Genomic DNA, 21,259 nt, shown 5'->3' with positions numbered 1-21,259 from the left:
TTTGAACCGGAAGTCCCCGATGGCATGATTCAACACTGGCCTCCTTTACCGGTTTGCAAATCCTTCTGCTGGTGGCACTGGCAGTTCCACAGCTCACTGCTTGATCTTTCATTCATGCCCAAGAAAACTTAAAATCTGAACTGAGCCACCTGGGTTTGCTAAGAGCAGCATTTGATCTAAATGAAAAATCAGGTGCTCGCTTCGGCAGCACATATACTAAAATTGGAACGATACAGAGAAGATTAGCATGGCCCCTGCGCAAGGATGACACGCAAATTCGTGAAGCGTTCCATATTTTTAAAAAAAAAAAGAAAGAAAAATCAGGAGCCACGTACGAGAAGCCTTACGTAGCTGTACGTGGCAAATCCCCAACTTTGAGCAAAGTCTTCTTGAAACGACCACTGACATTGGAAGCAGAGGCCGCTGGGTGGTCAGGGTCCGGCCTCCGGCCACGGGTGCAGGGGCCACGTGGACGAGCGCTTGGCGCCAGCTGCAGCTTTGGCAGAATTTTAAGGACCCAGAGAAGTTCAGCACTTGCTTTTGCATTAAATGTATACTTTTGTTATTTTAGCTCATTGCTGCCCAAAGAGTTCATGACAAAATTGCAAAATCCTTAGCAAACAAAGAAATAACTGGCCGTGTGTTTGCCCTGACAGGGAAGAAAAGACGGTTTGTAGTGGAGCCTATGGCTGCTCCCTTCCGTCTGTTCTAAGCAGGGCTGGTCGCCTCTCATCTTCTCCAGGTCTCACACGTGTCTACTTGGAATGTCCCGCTGTCCCCACCGGCTGCCAGCTGGGGGCTCTGGAGTCTCTTAGGTGGTGGCACTGGCCACAGCACCCCCGGCCGGCTGCCAGGTCACGGGCTGCGGCAGTAACGTGGGTGCATCTCCCCTCCCTGGGGGCGGGGGCGGGGGGGTCGTTCCTACTGCCACACGTGTCTGAGCGATGCCCCTCGGCCGTTCCATTTGGAAGCAGGAGAGACGTACTGAGTCTGGAAAGGGCTGAGAACAAGGCAGTTCTGTCATCATTGGTGGTCTTTTCAGCTCGAACCACATGTTAAACTGAAACAGATCGCCGCCTGCATCTCATGGAACGTCACGGAAGCCAGGGACCAAAAGGCGGCAACTGCCAGACCACACCGGCTTATGTTAACGCGAATGTTCACCGTAATGATGGGTTTGAGAATGAAAAGTCTGGCACGAATGCCAAACTGATCAGGAACTAAGATCACTGTCACAGATTGACTATCCCCCCAAAATTCATGTACTGGAACCCTAACCCTCAGTGTGATGGCATTGGGAGATGGGGCCTTTGGGAGGTGATTATGTCTGGGATGCGCTCCCCCAGAATAGGGGTAGTGGGCTGTAAAAGGGACCCCAATTCTACTCAGCCATTAAAAAAGGAATGAAATAATGCCATTTGCAGCAACGTGGATGGACCCCGAGGTGATCATACTGAGTGAAGTAAGTCAGACAAAGACAAATATCCTAGGATATCACTTACATGTGGAATCTTAAAAAATGATACAAATGAGCTCATTCACAAAACAGAAACAGACTCACAGACACAGAAAACAAACTTGTGGTTCCCAAGGGGGAAGGGGCAGGGAGAGGAAGGGGTAAGCAGGAGTCTGGGATTAACAGATACACACTACTACATAAGAAACAGATAAACAGCAAGGTCCTACTGTCTGGAACAGGGAACTACATTCAGTAGCTTGTAATAACCTATAATGGAAAAGAATCTGAAGAAGGATGTATGTATACACGCATGGCTGAATCCCTATGCCGTACACCGGAAACTAACACAACATTGTAAATCGACTCTACTTCAATCAAAACAGCAGCAGCAGCAAAAGGGACCCCAGAGAGCTCCTTCGCACCGTCCACACATGGAGAAAGAGCTGGAAGATGGTCATTTATTAGCCAGGGAGCTGGTCTCACCAGCCACCAGGTATCTTGATTTTGGACTCCAGCCTCCAGAACCATGAGCAATAAACGTCCGGTGTCCATAAGCCCCCAGTCTCTCGTGTTCTGTCACAGCTGCCCAGACTAAGACAGCCTCCTCCTGGGGGACAGCCACCCACCACTGCCCAGAGGTGTCCCTCCTCCCTGAGCCCCAGGAGCTGAAACCCTCTCCTCAGGCAGCCCCTCCAGACAGGGGCCCATGTCTCTGCTTGGCCGGCAGACATGTGCCTCGTCTACAGAAAGGGAGGCGGGGAAACCTGGCCGGTCACACGTGCTGAAGGAAGAGAAGGAGGTCCCGGTGAAGGTGTGGATTCACGGTAGCGTCTAGCTGGGCTCCCGCCCTTCCTGGTCCACACTCACCGCAGGGACAGACTCCAGAGACCCTGCTCTGGTTACATCTCCCCCGCGTGGCAGGGGAGGGGCTTCCAGGGACGCCGCTGGATGGACACTCTCGTCAGGACCCACTGCAGTGGGGGGTGCACTGCTCCCCCGGGAGGGATGCAGCGCAGACATCGCCCACCTTTGGACAGGTGACATCTCCCATCCTCCAGATTTGCAGATGTGCACACTGAAATCCAGGGACTTTCTCTGTCTCTGCCAGAGTCACACAGCTGTTTGGCTCAGGGTGGAGGTTGGAACCCAGGTGTGTCTGACTCCTGAGACTGTGTCCAGGTGACCGTCTGACTCCGCCTGCTCTGTCTGCCTGGCTGGCTCACTTGGGGGTCCCCCCCAAGCCAGGGGAGCTTCAGTCTCTACACGCAGCCCACCTCTGCTCACTGGTCTCATGCCCTGCCTTCCGCTCCCCAGCTCCACCAGGGAAGGTGAGGAAGGTCACCTGCAGGTGCAGCGCAGACAGTGCTGGGGCCCTGACTGGAGACGGGCAGCGTTTGGAGCACATCCCTGGCCCCCGGGAGACGCCACAGCTCGGCACCTGCCTGGGGCGGCCTCCCATGGGGTGGTAGTCTCTCCTGCAACAGAAAATGAACCAGTCCTTCCTTGAGTCACTTTGCACGCAATGTGCGTTGACAGAGGATACAGGGCAATTTGTCCAAATTACACACAGGAAGACTTTCCAGACAGAAGTGTCGCAATTAATGGTGACGCTTTAATTCCAGGCCCTTGAGTGACAGGAAGGACGAGCAGCAGACGCAGAACGAGGGTCCCCCTGCCCCCTTCCCTCCATGGTTCTCGGGTCTGGAAATGAACTTAGAGACTGAACGTGTGTGGGAGCCTGCCCCTCTCTCAGTGTTGGATTTTGCTTTCGCTGAGCACCTACTGTGTGCCCAACAGAGCTGAGCATGCAGTCAGTGATTTCCAAGCCCATCCAGAAAGATCTGGGGAGGGAATGTAAGGACAGACCTGACCCTCGGGAGGTGACTGGTGGCTTTGGGGCCTTCTGGGGCCTCTGCTGCCCCAGAGTCATCTTTGTGTCCCTTCCACAAGGCTTATTGCTCTCTTGTGTCCTGACACGGTGCTACCTGGTGTGTGTTTAGAGATAATAAGGCCCAAGATGTGGCCACTTGTGCAGAGAAAGCACAAGACATAATTATCAAGTGAGGCGCACGGGACGCGCTGGGTCTGTGCAGGGCTGGGGGGCGGCCTTGATCCGGCCGAGAGGTGGCTGGTCAGGGTGGGGTGAGAGCCAGGCTGTGTCAGGGGCCAATGCCGGAAGGTGTGGAGGTGACAAACACAGGTTCTGCGCTGGTGAAACGCAAAGGGCAAGGAGGGCAGCGGGCCAGGCGAGGGCTGGGGGCCTGGGGAGGGCAGGCCTGGCGCGCATCACTGAGGAGGGCTGTGTCTGCCCACCGTGCGGAAGCCGGCGCTGTGGATGCCAGGAGAATGGAGGAGACAGGGCTCTGCCCTCCGGCGACGGAGACAACCCAGAACAGCCATGTGGCTCCGTGCGGGGATCCTGCTGCCTTTGCGCAGAGGGGCTCACGAGAGCTGATGGTTGGATACCCAGGACTTCAGGGAGCCGGCTTCTCCGCTGTTCGTAACTGAAATCGGCCCCCTAGGAGTACGGGCGCCACGGGAACTGGCAAAGACAGCAAAGCAAAACTTTCCCTTTTCCTTCTTTTTCCAGCCGCTTTGCCAGCAAGGAGGCAGGACACCAGGATGAGGAGGGGAAGGACTGCTGTGGGGCACAGCAGGTTGGCGAGGGGCAGTGCTGGGGGACAGCAAGGGGAGGCGGCCGGGGCTGCTCAGGGCGGGCCGCTGGGGCCCACGCACGGCTGCGCGGCGGCTTCCCGAAGGTTTGCGGGGGCTGCTGGACGCAGCTGGGAGCAGCCCTGCGGGGCTTTCTCTGCCGGGACAGGAGTGAGCAATGCCACGGAAGAGCCAGTGTCCCGGGCGGGGGACAGGTCAGCTGGGAAGCCTGGACCAGCTGCACATGTAAATACCAGACCTTCCTGCCACCAGGCGGACGTCGAAAACCCTCCAGAACCCGGCCCTGCTTCTCCACGCGGTGCGGGTCCTGAGCTGCTTCTGTGTAAGAAGTTGCCGGCGGTGAGGGGACATTGGCCACTGGCCACAGGTCAGGGGCTCTTGGCAGGCCCTAGAGAAACGGGCCCAGAGGGGCCGGGCCTGCAGCCCCCTCTCCTGCCCCAGGCTCCCTTCCGCGCCTCCTCACTGAGTCTTGAAGCCATGAAGGTTTTTATTGTGCCACTTTAAAATCTCTCCATTATGTGGAATTGTCGGCTGCTGGAGGAAATAAAACTGTTCGTCGGCTTAATCATTTAAATACGACATTTCAAGATGAGCGGTGACACGAAGAGGAGTGAAAGCTGCCCGGCTTCCGGTGGAGACAGATCACGGAAACGATCACGCCCCTAACTCTCCGTTGGAGGGTTTGGTGTAACCGGCCTGCCCCGTGCTGATAAGTCGCTCAGGCAGAGAACCAGGCCGCCTGGGGGCGAGGCTTCCGGGAGCGGTGGGGGAGGGAGGAGGGGCGGGGGAGGGGAGGGAGGGGAGGCGGAGGGGAGGAGGGGGGGTGGGGAGGGGAGGGGAGGGAGGGGCGGCCTCCTCCGGGAGGCAGTGGCCTTAGCTCCGGCTGGGCTGCATAGCAGACGCTGCAGAGGGGGCTTAAGCCAAAGACGTTTGTTCCTCCGGGCTCTGGAGTCTGGACGTCCAGGATCAAGGCAACAGCAGTTTTGGTGACTGGTGAGGGTTGCTTCCTCCCCTGTAAACTGCCCTCATCTCACTGTCTTCTCCTGGCGGAGGGAGATGGTCCCTCCTGCCTCTTTTGAAGGCACTAATCCCATCATGGGGGCTCCAGCCTCAGGACCTCCCATCGGCCCCGCCTCCTGACACCATCACATCAGGAGTCGGGCTTATAAGAGCTGGGAGGATACACAGATTCAGTCTGCAGCAAGTGGCCACCAGGACCACACTTGCAAGGGCGTCACCCTGTAATGCCCCCTGGCGAGCACCTGCTTTCCCACCTGACCCACCGCCGGCCTTTGGCTGGGCCTCCAGGTGGCCCGGGGCTGTGGCCGCAGGCCCCCCTTGCAGGGAGAGGAAAGCAGGTGTTCAATGCCGACGTGTCCGAGTCGAGGGGGAGCCCAGTCTCTGGAGGCTGCTCCCCACTCCTGCTCCCTAGTCTGTCACCAGCTGCGCGATGCAGGACGCCAGCTACAGGTGGGTTGCAGGTAAGCCACGTGCACGTTCTGTGCAGAGGCAGCCCACGCCACATCTGTGATACATTTATTAAAAAATGACTTGTTGTTGACCTGAACTTCATGTTTCACTGGTGTCCTGTCTTCTGTCTTGCCGCCCTAGACCCAGGCAGGCCTCACCTCAACCTCTCTGAGCCTCAGTTTCCTCATCCCCAGACGACGCCCACCTGATGAGACGAGATGGTTCCAGAGGACACTGGTGCAGAGCCCAGGGCAGGCCTTCTCCTTGCGGGACAAGCAGGCAGACCTCCAAGATGGCCCGTGATCGTGGCTCCCGGCAGACGGCTTCCCGCCCGGGGACGGCAGGGCTTTTGTACATGTTATTAAGGCCCCCAACTGGGTGGTTTTGAACTCGTCAGAAAGGCGGTTATCCTGGGTGGGCCTGACCCATTTCAGGGAAAGTCCTTACAGGAGGGACTGAGGCCCTTCCCCAGGTGGGGCTCTCTCTCCTGCTGGCTTTGAGGCAGGAAGATGCCATGAATTCTACAGCTGCAAGGAACCGCATTCTGCCAACAACCACGGGAGCTCAGACCAGACCCCAGCCCCGCCAACACCGTGCTGGCAGCCTGGTGAGCCCGACGGCAACTGTGAGATAACTGGCAGGTGCTGTTTGAACCACTGGGCGTGTGGTGGTCATCACACATGGCGGAGGCTCTGGCTTCCTGTGTCCGCACTAGCTCAAGGACCGGCCAGGCGGCCACCTGAGGGGGTGCTGGGCTGGGATTCTGGTCTGGATGAAAGGGTGCACCGACCGCTCGTCCTTGGAATCTAGAAGCCACTATTCCAGGTGGACGGACGAGAGCGTGGGCATCATTCACTCACTCATTGCAACGCGTTTTGTGCAAAGCATTTTGTGCAAAGCACGTGTTAGAGCAAAAACCCAGTGGTGCTGCCCTCAGCGGGCTTAGACGCAAGTGGGGACAGTCCGATGCCACCCCCCAGGCCTGTGGCCACTGGACTGTGCCGCTGAGGACCTGCGGTGCAGGGAGGGCCCCGGGAGGGCGGGACCACGCCGGGGCCTTCGTGGTGGAAGGATCGGCTTGGTGACATCAGCAATGGGTTTGCTGTGCCGACGCAGAGAGGACAGAGGCTAATCGCCCCTCAGAGGCACCGAGGATGCGGGCTGGCTTGGAGGCAGGACCCCAAGGTCTCCCCTCACCTGGGCCAGGTGCTCCTCCAGGTGTGGCGTGAACACTCCTCCCAGGTCTGTCACTCAGGTCTCTCCCAGCTGCTGCTTCTGCCTGGGAGCTGGAGGCTGTCCAGCCACGAAGTTCTCCCTTCAGGCTCCGAGGAGGAGAAACGGGGGGAGGACGGGACGTGGAAGTGAATGAATAAAGCAAAGAAGGCGGGTGAACAATTTCTCTCAAATTTAAAGGGACCCATAAGCAGGCCTCCCCTGCCCGCCAGCTCAGGATCCTGGAGGACCCAGCTGGGGCAGGGAGACGCTGCTAATGTCACCCAGCTCTGCCTCTTCCTCTGTCCCACTTAAGAGCCGAGAAAGGCCCTCCTGCCGCCTGAGTTTCCTTTCTAAACAAGGCACCGCTCTTTCTTGCTCTCTGCACAGCAGGAAATTTGCATTTTTAATGCTCAGTGCTGCATGTATTGATTGAAATTAGACTGATTTGCATTTTCGAGGTGGTCAGCCACTGGACCTGTTTCCCTAATGCACGTCACTTAGAGACAAAAGGGAGCCACAGCCACAGAAGCCCTGGAACGTAGCTGCCGGAGCCCCGCTCGGGGTGGGGGCGCTGGGCTCCTGGGAGAAGCGGCCCTGGGCCGGGAGCCTGTGCTTGGGGCCTGGCGTAAACGCTGGACATCTCTCCGGGGAGGGTGCACCTTTCTGTGTCCCGCAGGGGTACCCAGGCTTTGCCAGCCTGCCAAGGTCAGAGGACCCCAGTATCCACTCAAGACCACCTTCCCTTGCCCCACGCAGTGGGGGCTGCAGTGCTGCGGCCCAGTACACCAGGGCTGGTGGGTCACCTCCCGGGATCTGACGGGACAAGCTGCTTCTGAGAAATGTGGGCACGTGGCCCCGGGGACGGGGCGGCTGCGGGAGGTCGCCAACCCGCACGGGGGCCGGCTCTCCCGCCCTTGGCCGCATGACGCGGAGCACAGAGGCACCCCTCTCTCCGGCTGTCCTCCGCCCCTGGGATCCTGTTCAAGCTGGGAATCTGTGAGCCCCGAACAGCAACATAAAGACTAGACCAGGTGCCTGGTACCCTGGGGAGGGCTCAGGGCTGTGCCCTGTCTCCTCTTACAACCTCATGTCAGGAAGAGAGTGGAGCGAGACCGAGGCTCAGGCTCAGCAGTTTTCGGCCTGTATCAGAGGGTTTGGAGAGCCAACCCCTCCCACACCATCAGCCCCCTCTCAGGTTCCAGAAGGCACAGCCTCAGGCCTCCCAGGTCAACAGGGGCCCCTGAGCTAGAGGGGAAGCGTGGCCGGCAGCGGGCGGGACGGTGTGAGTCCGAGATGAGCAACCGTCTCCCCCTGGGTCCCCGTGGCTGAGCCCTGTGCCTGGCCCTCCCACCAGGACCCCCATCTCCCTGCATCCTTGGTCTCCCCTCTGCTGGAAGAGGGGCTTGCCTCGCTTCTGAGTGAGTCGGACGTCCTGAGCTACTGTGCGTGGCTTTCATTTGTTATTAAAAAGTCCCCAGAGCCCAAAATAGTGTGTGAAGATAATCGATGGGAACTGCCTGTCTCTGCAGCGCCGGTGGCAGGAGGGCGGAGCCGCAGGGAGGTCCTGTCCGCAAGCATCCCTCCTCCCACGTTTCCTCTCGGTCAAACCGACTTCTGGTTCCCAGCCAGGGAACCCCAAAGCGCGGGCAGGAGCCCGGCATCCCGCAGAGCTCCTGGTGTAACATGCTTCCAGAGGAGTTCGGCTCTTAGGGTATTTAACAACCATGAAAAGAATCGTCTGCTCACTGGGTGAAGTGGCGTCTTTTGATACGTGAGAAGGTTTTACGGCGACGTAGTGGAGTGAGTCTGCCAGGTGACCCAAGGGCCTTCCTGCAGATCGGGGGGCATCAGAAGCCCTGCTCCAGCCTTGGCCGGGGTGGCCGGCACTGCCCGCCTTCACGCTCACCCATCGGATCATCCCCCTCCGCTGACTCACCGCTCAGCACCCTCGGCGAGCCAGGCAGTGACTGGCCCCTCTACCTCGTCTCTCTGTGACCCCTGAAGCTCAATAGAAGGGAAGGAGCTTCCTGAGGAAGTGTGGACATCGCCTTTGTCCACAAACACCAAACTACACGTTGAGGTGTGTGTGTTCTTGGTGAAGCCCAGAAGGGTTCCTAAAATGGCCATTTCAAAATCTGCCCTGGAGGAAATGATGGTCCAGCGGGAAGGACAGAAGATGAAGATGAGAATGAGGGTGAAGGAAGAAGACAGACGAGGAGGACAGGGAGGAGGAGACTGGCCGTGGGTCATGGCAACAAAGAGGACAGGTAGATTCTGTGGACACCAGCGGAGGGCACCTAATCCAATAGGGAGGTTGGGAAGCCTTCCCAGAGGGGTGACACTGAATTGAGTCCTAAAGGACCAGGGCCAGCTGCCCAGGAACATGAGCGGCGCTTCCAAGAAGGCCCACTGGCCAGTGCAGAAGCCCAAGGGCCAGGGAAGCGGTGCAGAGAGCTTCGGGGTGTGCAGGGAGTTGGCGATGCTGGGCTGGGAGGGCGCCATGGTGGTGAGCACCAAGGCACTTACCCAGAGGGGCAAGAGGGGCCAGGCCCCAAAGAGCCTTCGGTGCCAGGTCAAGGGTCTGAGTCGTGGGGGAAGAGTTGGGATCCACTGCTGAACTTGAAGCCGGGAAGTGATGTCCTTGTGGCCACCCCCCACTTCACCACAGTTCACTGCAAGCTTACTGTGCGCCAAGCACCCTTCCAAGGCTGGATCTGTGACGGCTCATCCAGTACTTAGAACGGCCCCCAAGAGGTAGACACTCCTATTTAACTTCACTCTATGGCAGCACAGAAAGGTTAAGTAACCTGCCCGAGCTGAAATTTCCAACACAGAGCCAGGGCTTGAGCACAAGCGGTCTGGCTGGAGCCTGCGCGTTGGCTGCGCTGCGCTGTCAGCCTGGGTCTGGCTTGCCCTTGACCTTTGATCGACGCCATGGCTCCTGGGGAGAGAATGAACCTGAGGAGGGGCAGAATTGGCTGCAGAGGGTCTCGGAAGCTTAGACACCCAAGGAACTGCTCTCTGCAGTGTGGAGGGGACCTTTTGCCTCTGACACCAGTGCCCAGATCCCACTTAACAGACACATCCTCTCTAAGGGACCTCCTCAGCCTGTTAATCACGCTGAGTGGAAAGCAATCAGAGGTTTTTCCATCAAGAGTCTGAAATCAAAGGTTGCTTCTCATTGTACCAGCGAATAGCCATCTCCTTATAAAGCAGCCTGCTTTGAAATTCGGGGATGAAAAGGCGGCCGCACCGTGCTGCAGTCATGGTCATAGCAGCCATCATAATCAGGATGCCGCGTGTGCAGGGGTTTCAGTTTTGAAGTTAGGGGAGAGCTAATTAGCGCTCTCTGCCTACATGCTGCAAACCTGAGCCCTGCCCATCCTAAAGCAGGAAGGGTACCGGCCCAGGAGCGTGGCTCATGCAGAAACGGCTGCAGGGAGACGGCGCTCCCACCTCGGGCTTCCTCTCCGCTGCCCCGGGCCTTTTGAACATCCAGCAGAAATGCTTTAGTGTCACAGCAGGAGCCCCTGGGACCACCAGGGACTTAAACATGTTAGCATCCAGGACAAACCCTCCTCGGCAGCTCTGGGCCACGTGTCCACCCTGCGTGCTGGACTCAGGAGGCGGCAGCGTCTGTTCTGCCCCAAATACAGGGAAGTCCCTCACCTTGGACCGGGTCAAGTGAGAGCCTCAGATGGTGTGCGTGCCTAAAGCTCGTGAAGTTAGCGATAGCCGGGGTGGGGGAGGGGAGACGTGCTTCGCCATCCCTGGTGGGCCGGTCAGGCCGGTCGCCCAGGACGCCCTGCTCACCGCACTGCCCCCCGCCTCTCCCTGAGGCCCTTCCTCCACTGCTCGCTGGCAGCACGGGAAGCTGGCGGAGGCTGGGCGGTGAGAGAAGTCACAAGATGCTCGCATCTGTGGACCATCCCTCTCGAGCTACAGGAAAACATGGACGAAAAGTGAAGGATGGAGCCTTTGGAACTGGGATGCGACCTCCAGCCGGGAAGCTCACTCAGGCACGCTCGCCATGGGGAGTGACCTGCAAAGCAGAGGCGGGACAGTGTCTCCCTTTGTGCATTTCAACATTAGGTGCCCGATGGCCCCGAGGCCAAGCCCTCCCTCCCTGTCCTGTGCCGGGGAGGCGGGGAGCGTCCCACAGGCCCCAAAGCAAAGGATCTTTGGGGAATGCTTGTGTGTCGGAGATGCTGAAATGAGGCAAGAAAAGACAGGATTCTTCAAGACAGTGGGGCAGGCTCTAGAAGGGGGAGCTGTCAGGGCCAAGCTGAGGGTGGCTCACTGACTTCCTTGATCCTGGGGGGAAAAAAAACAGCAGCCTATGCCTCGTTCTTCCAGGGCCCAAGTGAGCACCTGCTGGTCGCTCTGGCCTAGCAGGGTGACCAGAGGCTGCGGGACGCCTTGGCTCTGGGAATCGTCTGGTAAACAGAGGAGAAGAAATATTCCCTGGCCAGCAGAAAACCCTTCTGCAACGCCTCATCCAGGATTTTATGTTTATCATCCCTTCTTTTAAAATCGTTGTGCCGTACCTCTGCGTACTCCTGGGAATTTACCGCTGGTAGTGTTAAATTTTACTTTTACGAAGACCGTCATGCTGTACATTGTCTGCCAGTCTTTCTGGTTTGTCTGTACTCAATCTGATCATTAAGGAGGTTGGGTATTTCTTCAAGTATTTGTCGGCCATGTGGATTTTCTCCTCTGTGAAATGTCTTTTCTTACAATTTTGTCCGTCTGCCCAATGGGTTGTTTATCCTCACATTACTGATGTGTAGTTTGACAAATATCGATATTTGACCACCTGCGTTTTCTTTTTTCTATTGAAGTCTAGCCAGTTGACAATGTGTCAGTTTCTGGTGCACAGCGTCATGTTTCAGTCATACGTGCACATACATATGTTCCTTTTTGTATTCTTTTTCATTATAGGTTACTGCAGGGTATTGCATATAGTTCCCTGTGCTGCACAGAAGAAACCTGTAGTTTATCTGTTTTATGTATAGTAGCTAATATTCGCGTATCTCAAACTCCCGGTTTGTCCTTTCCCAGCCCTCTTCCCCGCAGTAACCGTGAGCTTGTTTTCCATGTCTGAGTTTGTTTGTTTTGTAAACAAGCTCATTTGTGTCTTTTTTTTCAAGATTCCACATATAAGCGATCTCATATGATATTTTCCTTTCTCTTTCTGGCTTGCTTCACTTAGAATGACGATCTCCAGGTCCATCCATGTTGCTGCAAATGGCATTATTTTATTCTGTTTTATGGCTGAGCGGTATCCCGTTGTATAAATACTCCACAGCTTCTTTATCCAGCCATCCGTTGATGGACATTTAGGTTGTTGCTATGTTGTGGCTGTTGTAAACAGAGCTGCTATGAACACTGGGGTGCACGTATCTTTTCACATTAGAGTTCCCTCCAGATTTATGCCCAAGAGTGGGACTGCTGGGTCATATACACGTGCTCTTCCAATTGCATACATGGGAATGGCCTCCTCCCAGTTTGGAGCTTGTCTTCACTGTCTGTAAGGGACTTCTGATAAACAGACGTTCTTAATTTTAGAGAAGTCACGTGTTTCAGTCTTCCACGTAGAGTTGTGTCTGCTTTGTTTAAGAACTCTCGCCCTCCTCCAAGATACAGGTGCCGATTCTTTTAAGTGTTGCATCACTTCCTTCTGGGTGTTAAGCCTTCAGCCAGCTGGAGATGAGCTTTTGTACAGTGTGAGGCAGGGGTTTGATTTCACTCTCCTCTCCGGGTCATAATTTGTCCAGCTTGACTGGTGAATAGCCTCTCCCTTCCTCAGTGCCCTGGCAGATCGGACCCTGATCTTTCCTGTCTGCCTTCAACCCCTGGGTGGGAACTGGTGTGTGTAAGACAGTTGAAGGTTCATTCTCGATGGCCTGAGGCATCAGGGTCTCAGTCCCTGAGTCAGAGCAGCCCTGGGGCAGTGACTGAGCCCTCAGCAGCTGTAAGAGGTTCCCACCAGCCAGACACTGACGTTCATCAGAATTATGGCTTTACCTTTTTCAGAGTGCATCCCCACCTGCTGTCTGATTTTAACTTCCAGCTTCTTGAAACAGGGTGGCCCTGTGACACTGAGGTTCATGGGGGTGGATGGAAATCTGGACACACAGCCAGCTGGTACGGAGTGGGGCTTCCTCTCAGTCAAGTCCACTGTGACCACTTTCTCTTGAACTCTGTGGGAGAAGAACCGTATGGGGAAGGGGCGTGTGGATGTAGTTTCTTAGTGAATGGACACACACCCAGGAGTTACCCAGAGGGGACTTGATCTGCCCAGAGTGAAACACGAGAAGAAAGCCCGCTTGCAGAATTAGGGGCGGGGGCTGTGGCCACTCAGACAAGGCCCTGCCCTCTTGCCGCCTTCTCCTCGGCCTCCTGTTTCAACGCCCAAGATCGCCCATTACAGCTGGAGGCTGCCTGGGTGCCTTTCAGAGCTCTGCACCTCACCCGGGGGCACCAGGAGCACCTGGGACCCAGAGGTCCAGTCCCCTGTGTCCAGGCAGCACCTCTGGGGACTTGCACAGAGCTTCTCACTCTGGCTCACGCTGGCCCTTGATGCATAATAAACGAATGAATGAATGAGTGAATGAGTGAGTGATCAGCACTGCAGTGATTCTGAATTGGAAGGTGAAATCCAGCCGCGTCACCACCCAGACGTGGGCTCGGGCACACTTGGCCATGGGTCTCACTCCCTCTGGCCTCATGCTCCATCCTGGGACCCCCTGCAGGTTGTTGGCCCCTCCTCCATCGGGGACTTTGTCACCTCTCTTGTTGTCCTTGTGCCCACCCTCTTGGACCTGGCCAATCCCTACTCATTTTTTAGTAGAAACAGGAATTTTAGTTCTTGGGGCTCTGAGCCAATGAGAGACCATGAGAGGCAGTTAGCACCGGCTGGAGGCTGGCAGGGAGATCCCACAAGGTGCTATCTGGGTCGGCTTACGCAACAGCACCTACCATAGACCAGGTGGCTTGAAGAACAGACATTTACCTCTCATGGTTCTGGGGGCTGGAGACCCACGGCTCTGCTCCCAGTGAGAGCTCCCCACTGGCTTGCAGGAGGCTGCCTTCCTGCTGCACCCCCACAACAGAGGGCGAGTGAGCTCTGGTCTCATCAGCTCCTCGTCAGGGCACTGATCCCACCATGGGAGCCCCACCCTCATGACCTCACCCAAACCTAATCTCTCCCAAAGGCCCCACCTCCAAGACCGTCGCACTGGGGGATGGGGCTTCAGCATTCTGAGGGGACACAAATGTCCAGTTTGTAACACCTCCTAACAGCCATGAGGCTGGCCACCCAGGAAGCAGGCAGGCGGAAACCAACAGCCCACAGGATGTGGCTGAAGCAGGCAGCCAAGTGGACTTTCTAACTGCCCCCAGAGCTTAGTCTCCGCACTGGAAGTCCCACCTGGGAGCATGGGGAGGAGGCTTATGTCCCCCCATAATGATGATGAGGAAGGTTCCCCGAGCACTGCCTCCACACCCCGCCAAGAACGCCATGGCCACAGTGTGCATACGGGGGGGCCTGTGTGTTGGCCACAAAGGCAGGGGACTGTGCCTCTTCCCCAGGGACCCAGACCAGGGCTCGACCTCGGCTCTGCTCCAGAGCATACAGCACGGACCTGCCCCTCAGCTGCCTCGCCGAGCGGCTGTCTGAGCTAACGACACTCTCACTTTAAGGGCAGCTGTCTGGGGTGGATGGCCCCAATTTATCAAGCACTCGACACAGAGTAACTAGTTTATAATGTTAGCTGGAATTAATATAGTCGTCATCTTCATCACTCAGGCACCAGCTGATGACTGTTTTGAATGAAGGGATGACGGGCGGTGTAAATTCGGTAACAGGACTGTGCTGACTTCACGCACTCAGCTGGCCACTGAGCCTCACTCTTTTTTTCTTTAATTATTGTTATTAATGTAACTAACACTTTTATTAAAAATAACATTTCCAAATTAAAAAGACATTGTATCTGGATCCTCACAGCTGTGTGTTCTTTCAGTCTGTTACAACATGTCGTTTTGGTTGAAGTTTAAAGAAAACAGCCTCAGACATCGATGTAGTTGGAAAAGAGATGAGTGGTTTAGTAGCTTTTTCAGATAATTGTGGGTATCTTGTTTGATACCACACAAAGATTTGACAAGTGGCGGTTTCTCAACGGCTAGTTGCAACGTGGAATTCCATATTCATGCCTTGTGTACTGTATTACATTAAAACCCACTGGTTTATTTTACTTAGAATGGATTTTTTACCCCCTGCATGATTTTTGAAGCAGCTTTATTGAGATACAATTCACGCACTACACAGCTCAGCCATGTTAAATTGTATGACTCAGTGATTTCAGCATATCCACAGATCTCGGCAACCACCATCGAGTCAATTTCAGAACATTTTCATCACCTCAAATCATTCAGAAAGACATCGTACCCTTTAGTGACCCCTCCCCGTCCTCCTCCCACCTCACCCACCCCCAGAGCCCCGAGCAGCCAGTAATCTACCCCCGTCTCTAGGTTTCCCTGGTCTGCGCATTTCTCATAAATACTGCATGTCCCTTTGTCTAGTTCCTTGCAGTAGCATCATGTTTGCAAGGGTCTCCCATACTGTAGCATGCATCAGTGCCTCATTCCTTGTCACAGCTGAATAGTCTTCCACTGGACTTTCCAGCTGGACTTTAACCTCTCAGTCTTAAGACCCCCAGGGATTTAAATGCCCAGGTGGTCTGTCTTTAATGTCTGATACCTTTTGACAAGGGGATACTTGATTGACTGTGTCAGCCTAGAATGTATAGTCTAAATCGAGACATTCTGAGAGCGAGACAGGGTAGTGTAAAGAATTGCCCCAGGACAACAGTCCCAGGTCTGCAACATGTGGCCCCTCTGCTTGCTGAGAGCCCCCCCTCCAACACCGGTGTCTCCCGGGCTGGCAATCACCTTTTTAAACATTGTGTGGATGAGGCTACCTGCCCCTCTCCCAACTTTCAAGCAGCTTTAATGAGCCTGATGCCCCAATCACAGAGAGTTTACTAACCTTCCAACCTGGATGTCTGGGGCTTGAGGAATCTCACCAGACCCTGATCCCAAGTCCAGGTTCCAAAGGGGTGTTTGCCTAGCCCATGTTTTCTGAAATCCACTAAACTGAACCAGAAAAAAACAGCCTGAGAGGAGAGACCTCATTTGTCTGATTCATCAGTCCTAGAATGCATTTGAGTTCCAGGAATACATGGACGGAGGGAGGGCTTGAGGTGGGAGGCTCTATAAAAAAAGACCTGCAGGACCCCCGGGCAGGGCCACTGCTCTCCTGCCAGCACCATCCAGTTCCCTGGCCCAGCGGCTCCATCTCACTTTTTGCCTCTGAAACAGCTGACTTCTAGGAAAGTGGAACTTACCCCTAAAATTCTATTGGTTCCCTGAGCTAACTCCTGATTGGCCCATTTGTAGTGCTTCATTTGCATGGAGCTCACTCCTGATTGGTTATTTCTCTCACTCCTGATTGGTCCATTTCTACAAAGCTTGTTCCTAATTAGTCACCTTCGTTATACCTTATTTGCATATGATGTTACAAAATGTCCAAAGTCTAGACTGGCAGTCTGTAATAGCCTGTGTAAACCTGCTGACGGGGTGCAGAGCTTGGAGTGTTAACTCCTCTGGGCCCACTGGCGTAATAAACCTGAGTTCTCCAACTCTCCGCGTGCTGCCTGGGCTCTCGCCTGGATCCAGGTTGCTGTCACAACTGAGCTGTAACACGGAGCTGTCACACGCTTTTCTGCAATAGGCTGACTCTAAGCCTCTGAGTGCTCTGCTCAGAGAGAAACTGACCCAAGTGTGTGTGTGTGGTTGTTTCCCTCCCATGCTGCTCAGAGGCACAGGCAGCCTCCATCCCTCACAGCGCTCAGCGGGTCCTTGCCTGAGCGATGTTACTGCTACTGTTGAGTAACCTTTTACTCTCGTGGACTTGTGCGGGTGTAACGCTGGCTCTCCTCCTGTGAGTCTGTGTGTCTCTTCTGAGAGCCAGACACTCATCCACAGCCATTCCCAGGATCATTTGCTTCCACAGGAAGGAATGCTAAGAATGTAGCTTGTAGGCTTCTAGCCCCGGCGAGCAGGAGAGATCTTAGAAGAAAGGTGATGGTGTGGAGTACCAGCTAATAGCCAGCCTATGATCCCTAGAAAGTTTTCAGCAGACAATTATGCATTTCTATCTTGTGTATCTGTTTATTGTCTGAATTCAACTCTGAAATGCGAATCCTATGAGGACAGAGACCAGGTGTGTGGAACTTATCAAGGCATATCTGGCACCTAGGACCGTGCACAATAATTGCTTGTTGCATGAAGAATAAATTCATAAACAGCTGATACTTGCCCTCAGATGTATGCCAGCTTCACTGACCACAGCCCCTTCCTAATAATGGCAATGGTTCATGGGCATTTAACACGGTAGGATAGTTGCCCGGGTCATCTGATTTAATCCCCCCAAGGTGTGCTCCTTCCTCTCCCATTTGCGAGATGTCAGAACCATGGCTAAGGCAGTGATGCAACTGGTCTGAGATCAGCAGCTGATACGTGGTGGAGGCAGGACTTGAAATTATTTGTTTGATTCTTTTTAAAAAGGAAAAAACAAAACCTGTGTCCTTCTCATTAATGCAAGCATCCTCTCGTTGGATACAGGCATCTCTGCTGATTACGGGGGTGGGGGCGGCAGGGAAGGGTTCTAGTAACATCACTCCTACAAGAGCTGTCCTGGATTGCTGACGTCACTTTATTTAGCTTGGAGAAACGAAACTCCTCAAGCTCATGTGGGAAGCCGCGGGCCTGACTCAGCTTTTAAGCACCTGCTCCAGACACTGCAGACCTGTGCTGCCTTCTCCCAAGCCTTTCGTTGGCTCCTGCAACAAAGGAGAACTCAGAGCATGAGACATCAAACCCAGTCGAGCCAGGAGTTGCTGTCTCCTGGGAGACACGAAACATACCTCTTCGCTTGGTGAAATTTCCAAAAACACGGGAACAAAGGCATGAAGGATTCCTTACAGTCACCACCCCCATCCCCAAGCAGAGCTCAGCTAAAGATGTGATGCTGGTGAAACAGACATAGATCAAGATGTTTAGGGGATAATGTGAAGACAGAAAACCCCTATGTTACGTTTCTGCTAAGACTTTTGCTCTCCAAATTTGTCTCAGTCGTCCTCTTTGACTATAAGCTTTCATGGCAGTTAGTAAAATTTCACCCCAGAAAATTTAGAATCTTGAAGAAATGAAGGCCTTCCTCTGAGTCTTACCAGGCTTACAGGTAAGAACTAGCCTGCTCTAAGTGAGGATTACATTTGCACAAAAGTTAGAGAAAACTCGAATCAACTGAAGCTTGAACAAATGAGAGATTTACTTTTCTCGTCTAACAGGAAGTCTGTAGGCAGGTAATTTGGGATCCCTGTGGATATCTGCCCTGCCCCAGGGGCCTGGACTCCTTCTATCCCTTTGCTCTGGCATTTTTGGTCTATTTCTTCCACCTGCATACCTGTCACCTCATGATTACGATGTGGCTGCTCTGTCTCCTGCATCCCACCTGCATCCCAGGCAGGAGTAAGGACGAGAAAGAAGGCAAAAGGCATGTGCTAAAAGGTCTGCCCCCTTCTAAAGAACTTTGTCAGAAGTCCCATCTAGTAATTTCTGCTTATACCTCTTTGGCCAGAACTGTTGCCAGCCACCCCAGCGACAAGGGAGGCTGGGCTATATATAAACTTCCCTCCAGGCACATTTATCAGCCCCCACCCCAACACCAAAGGTCTGTTAGTAAGGGTGGGGACGATGGCTATTGAGTGGTCATCTGGCAGTGTGTAACTGTAGCCAAGTTCCCTAGAAGACTAAATAAAAGTGAACATTTCATAAAAGCACAATTCCAAAAGTGAAATTAAGGGCCAGCATTGATCATGCAGGGACCAGGACCTGTATGTAAGGAGATAATGGTCCGGGTCAGCCACTGGTAGAATTTGGGGATCGCTGTCTTGAACACGTGCTTCTGCTTTTTAACATACTCAGGAAGCGGGCAGTGAAGTGGGTTTCTGTCGAGTGACCTTCATATGGTACACCAAAGAGAGCCTTGGTACTGGACAGACCCAGGCCGGATCGCCGAGTCACCCCTTCCCTGCTGGGGGATCTTCGACCATCCACCTTGAACTTCTCACGCATATGCGTATGATCAGGCCTGGTATTCAGCCAGCATGGCCGGGAGCAGACATGCCAGATATTACAATGTTGGAACACCTTCCTCCTAGCTGGAAACAGCCCCTGAGCTCCCCCGCACCTCCCAGATTGCCCTAGGTTCCCTCCCAGAAGTGCTGCCAGCCTCCCTGCCAGGGCCCAAGCTGCGCGATGCTAGCAGGCTCCGGTGTGAGAACATCTCCAGCCTCTCCAGGGTGTTGTGGAGGTTACAGGAGATCAGATATGTGCCATTCAGTGTCACAGCTGACGCCTACACAGGGCCAACTTTCAGGCTACATTGGGGCAAACCAGCTGGGTGTTTGCTCTGCATCAGGGCACTCAATAAGTGGCAAGTCTTCCTCCCTCCTTGGCATGTTCCGGAAACCTCTTCAAGCCGAGGATAAGTGCTCAGACGAGGCACTGTTAGAGGAAGTGGCTTTTCTGCTCAATTACCCACTAGATTGGATGAGAGCAGCCCAGATGCCACCTGAGCTGCTGCTGGAGGGAGACAGAGTCCGACTATTACTGGCTGAGAAAGGGAGCCATAGAAGGATCAGACGCTTTTTAGTTCATTAAGAATGGGTCTCTGAGCAGATCCTGAGCATCAGCAAAACTCTTAAAGATGATGACGGTGATGGTGATGATGATGGTGATGATGGTGATGATGGTGATGGTGATGATGATGGTGATGATGGTGATGGTGATGGTGATGATGATGGTGATGATGGTGATGGTGATGATGGTGATGATGGTGATGATGATGGTGATGATGGTGATGGTGATGATGATGGTGATGATGGTGATGATGATGCTGATGATGGTGATGGTGATGGTGGTGATGATGGTGATGATGGTGATGATGGTGATGGTGATGATGATGGTGATGATGGTGATGATGATGCTGATGATGGTGATGGTGATGGTGGTGATGGTGGTGATGGTGGTGATGATGGTGATGGTGATGATGGTGATGATGATGGTGATGATGGTGATGATGGTGATGATGGTGATGGTGATGATGATGGTGATGATGGTGATGATGATGCTGATGATGGTGATGGTGATGGTGGTGATGATGGTGATGATGGTGATGGTGATGATGGTGATGATGATGATGATGGTGATGCTGATGCTGATGATGGTGATGATGGTGATGACATTGGGGTTAATGATGGTCATGGTGCTGATGAAGGTGATGGTGATGATTTTTCTTGGCTAACCACTGCTGTCTCCTCTGGAGAGAAGCACAGCCCCCAAAGACACATGATCTGACCATCTATCTATACTGTCAGGGATGAGGCATTCACCACCCCCTCCCCCATCACTGCTGACAAGTGTCAGCATTCGTCAGCTGCCTGAGTCTTTGGTAGGGGATGAAGTCTAGTCCAGAATTCCCCAACCTTGAGAATCAAAGATTTATCTAGAGCTTGGAGATAGAAAGAAGTATGCAAACCCAGCATGCTTTCTAGAAAATACACTTCCTTTCTTTGAACAAACTCTGTCATTATCAAGTTTGGGGGCTCTGTGAAAACAAGATATTGAATCTCTTTGAATTGTTGGTACCTACTCATAAGTCTAGAAGATTGTTTGAATGTCCAAATGTTGCCTGCCTCTCCCTATGTGAGGATTATGTTTCCATGTCCACTGGTGTCAGCCTGGCCACGGCACTTGCTCTGGCCAGTCAAAGACACATGGAAGTGACATATGCCCCTTCCCAGGGGAAGACTTAAGTGCCACGGTGAGGCCCCACCACGACTTCTTGCTCTGTGCTCTGTGACTGGGCATCCGGGTGGGCGCAGCTCCCCCAGGTTGGGTCCCAGAGTGAAGATGATGTGCAGAAGGGCGGGTGGAGCCGTTGGCCGTCCTGATCATGAATAAGAAATAGACTTTTGTTGGGTTCACCCACCGAGCTCCCACGGGTTGTCTGCTGATGCAGCATTAGCTAGCCTGAGCTGACTGATGTGGTTTATGAATTGATTTGGAAGAGACGTCAGCAGCCTGAAGTCAGTGGTGTCCAGCTCTGCCCTTTTTGCTTGGAGCCAAGGGTCTCTGGACCAGCCAGTAGCAGCAACCACTCCCAGCGCGGGGCGGGTCAGACGTCATCCCCTGTGCACCCCCACCCCCATCTGGCCAGCTTGTCCCCAGGAAGTCTCACTGCTACTTTCTGCACAGTCTCAGGGATCGGTCCTGCCGTGAGCGCATCCTCACCCCGTCACCTCTCCCCCTAGA

The 21,259-nt window shown here is 54.2% G+C and overlaps 1 non-coding gene across 1 annotated transcript; it reads left to right on the top strand.

Moving 5' to 3' along the window:
• The first annotated feature begins 192 nt into the window (after positions 1-192).
• Positions 193-299, top strand: LOC116282986 (U6 spliceosomal RNA). The gene has a single exon (XR_004192534.2). It is a non-coding gene; the product is annotated as a U6 spliceosomal RNA (small nuclear RNA).
• The last annotated feature ends 20,960 nt before the right edge of the window (positions 300-21,259 follow it).

Source organism: Vicugna pacos, chromosome 13 (genome assembly GCF_048564905.1).
Source record: "Vicugna pacos chromosome 13, VicPac4, whole genome shotgun sequence".
In the NCBI taxonomy this organism is placed as follows: Eukaryota; Metazoa; Chordata; class Mammalia; order Artiodactyla; family Camelidae; genus Vicugna; species Vicugna pacos.
Note: the sequence above shows the minus strand (reverse complement) of the source record. Positions and strands in the feature narration are given on the sequence as shown.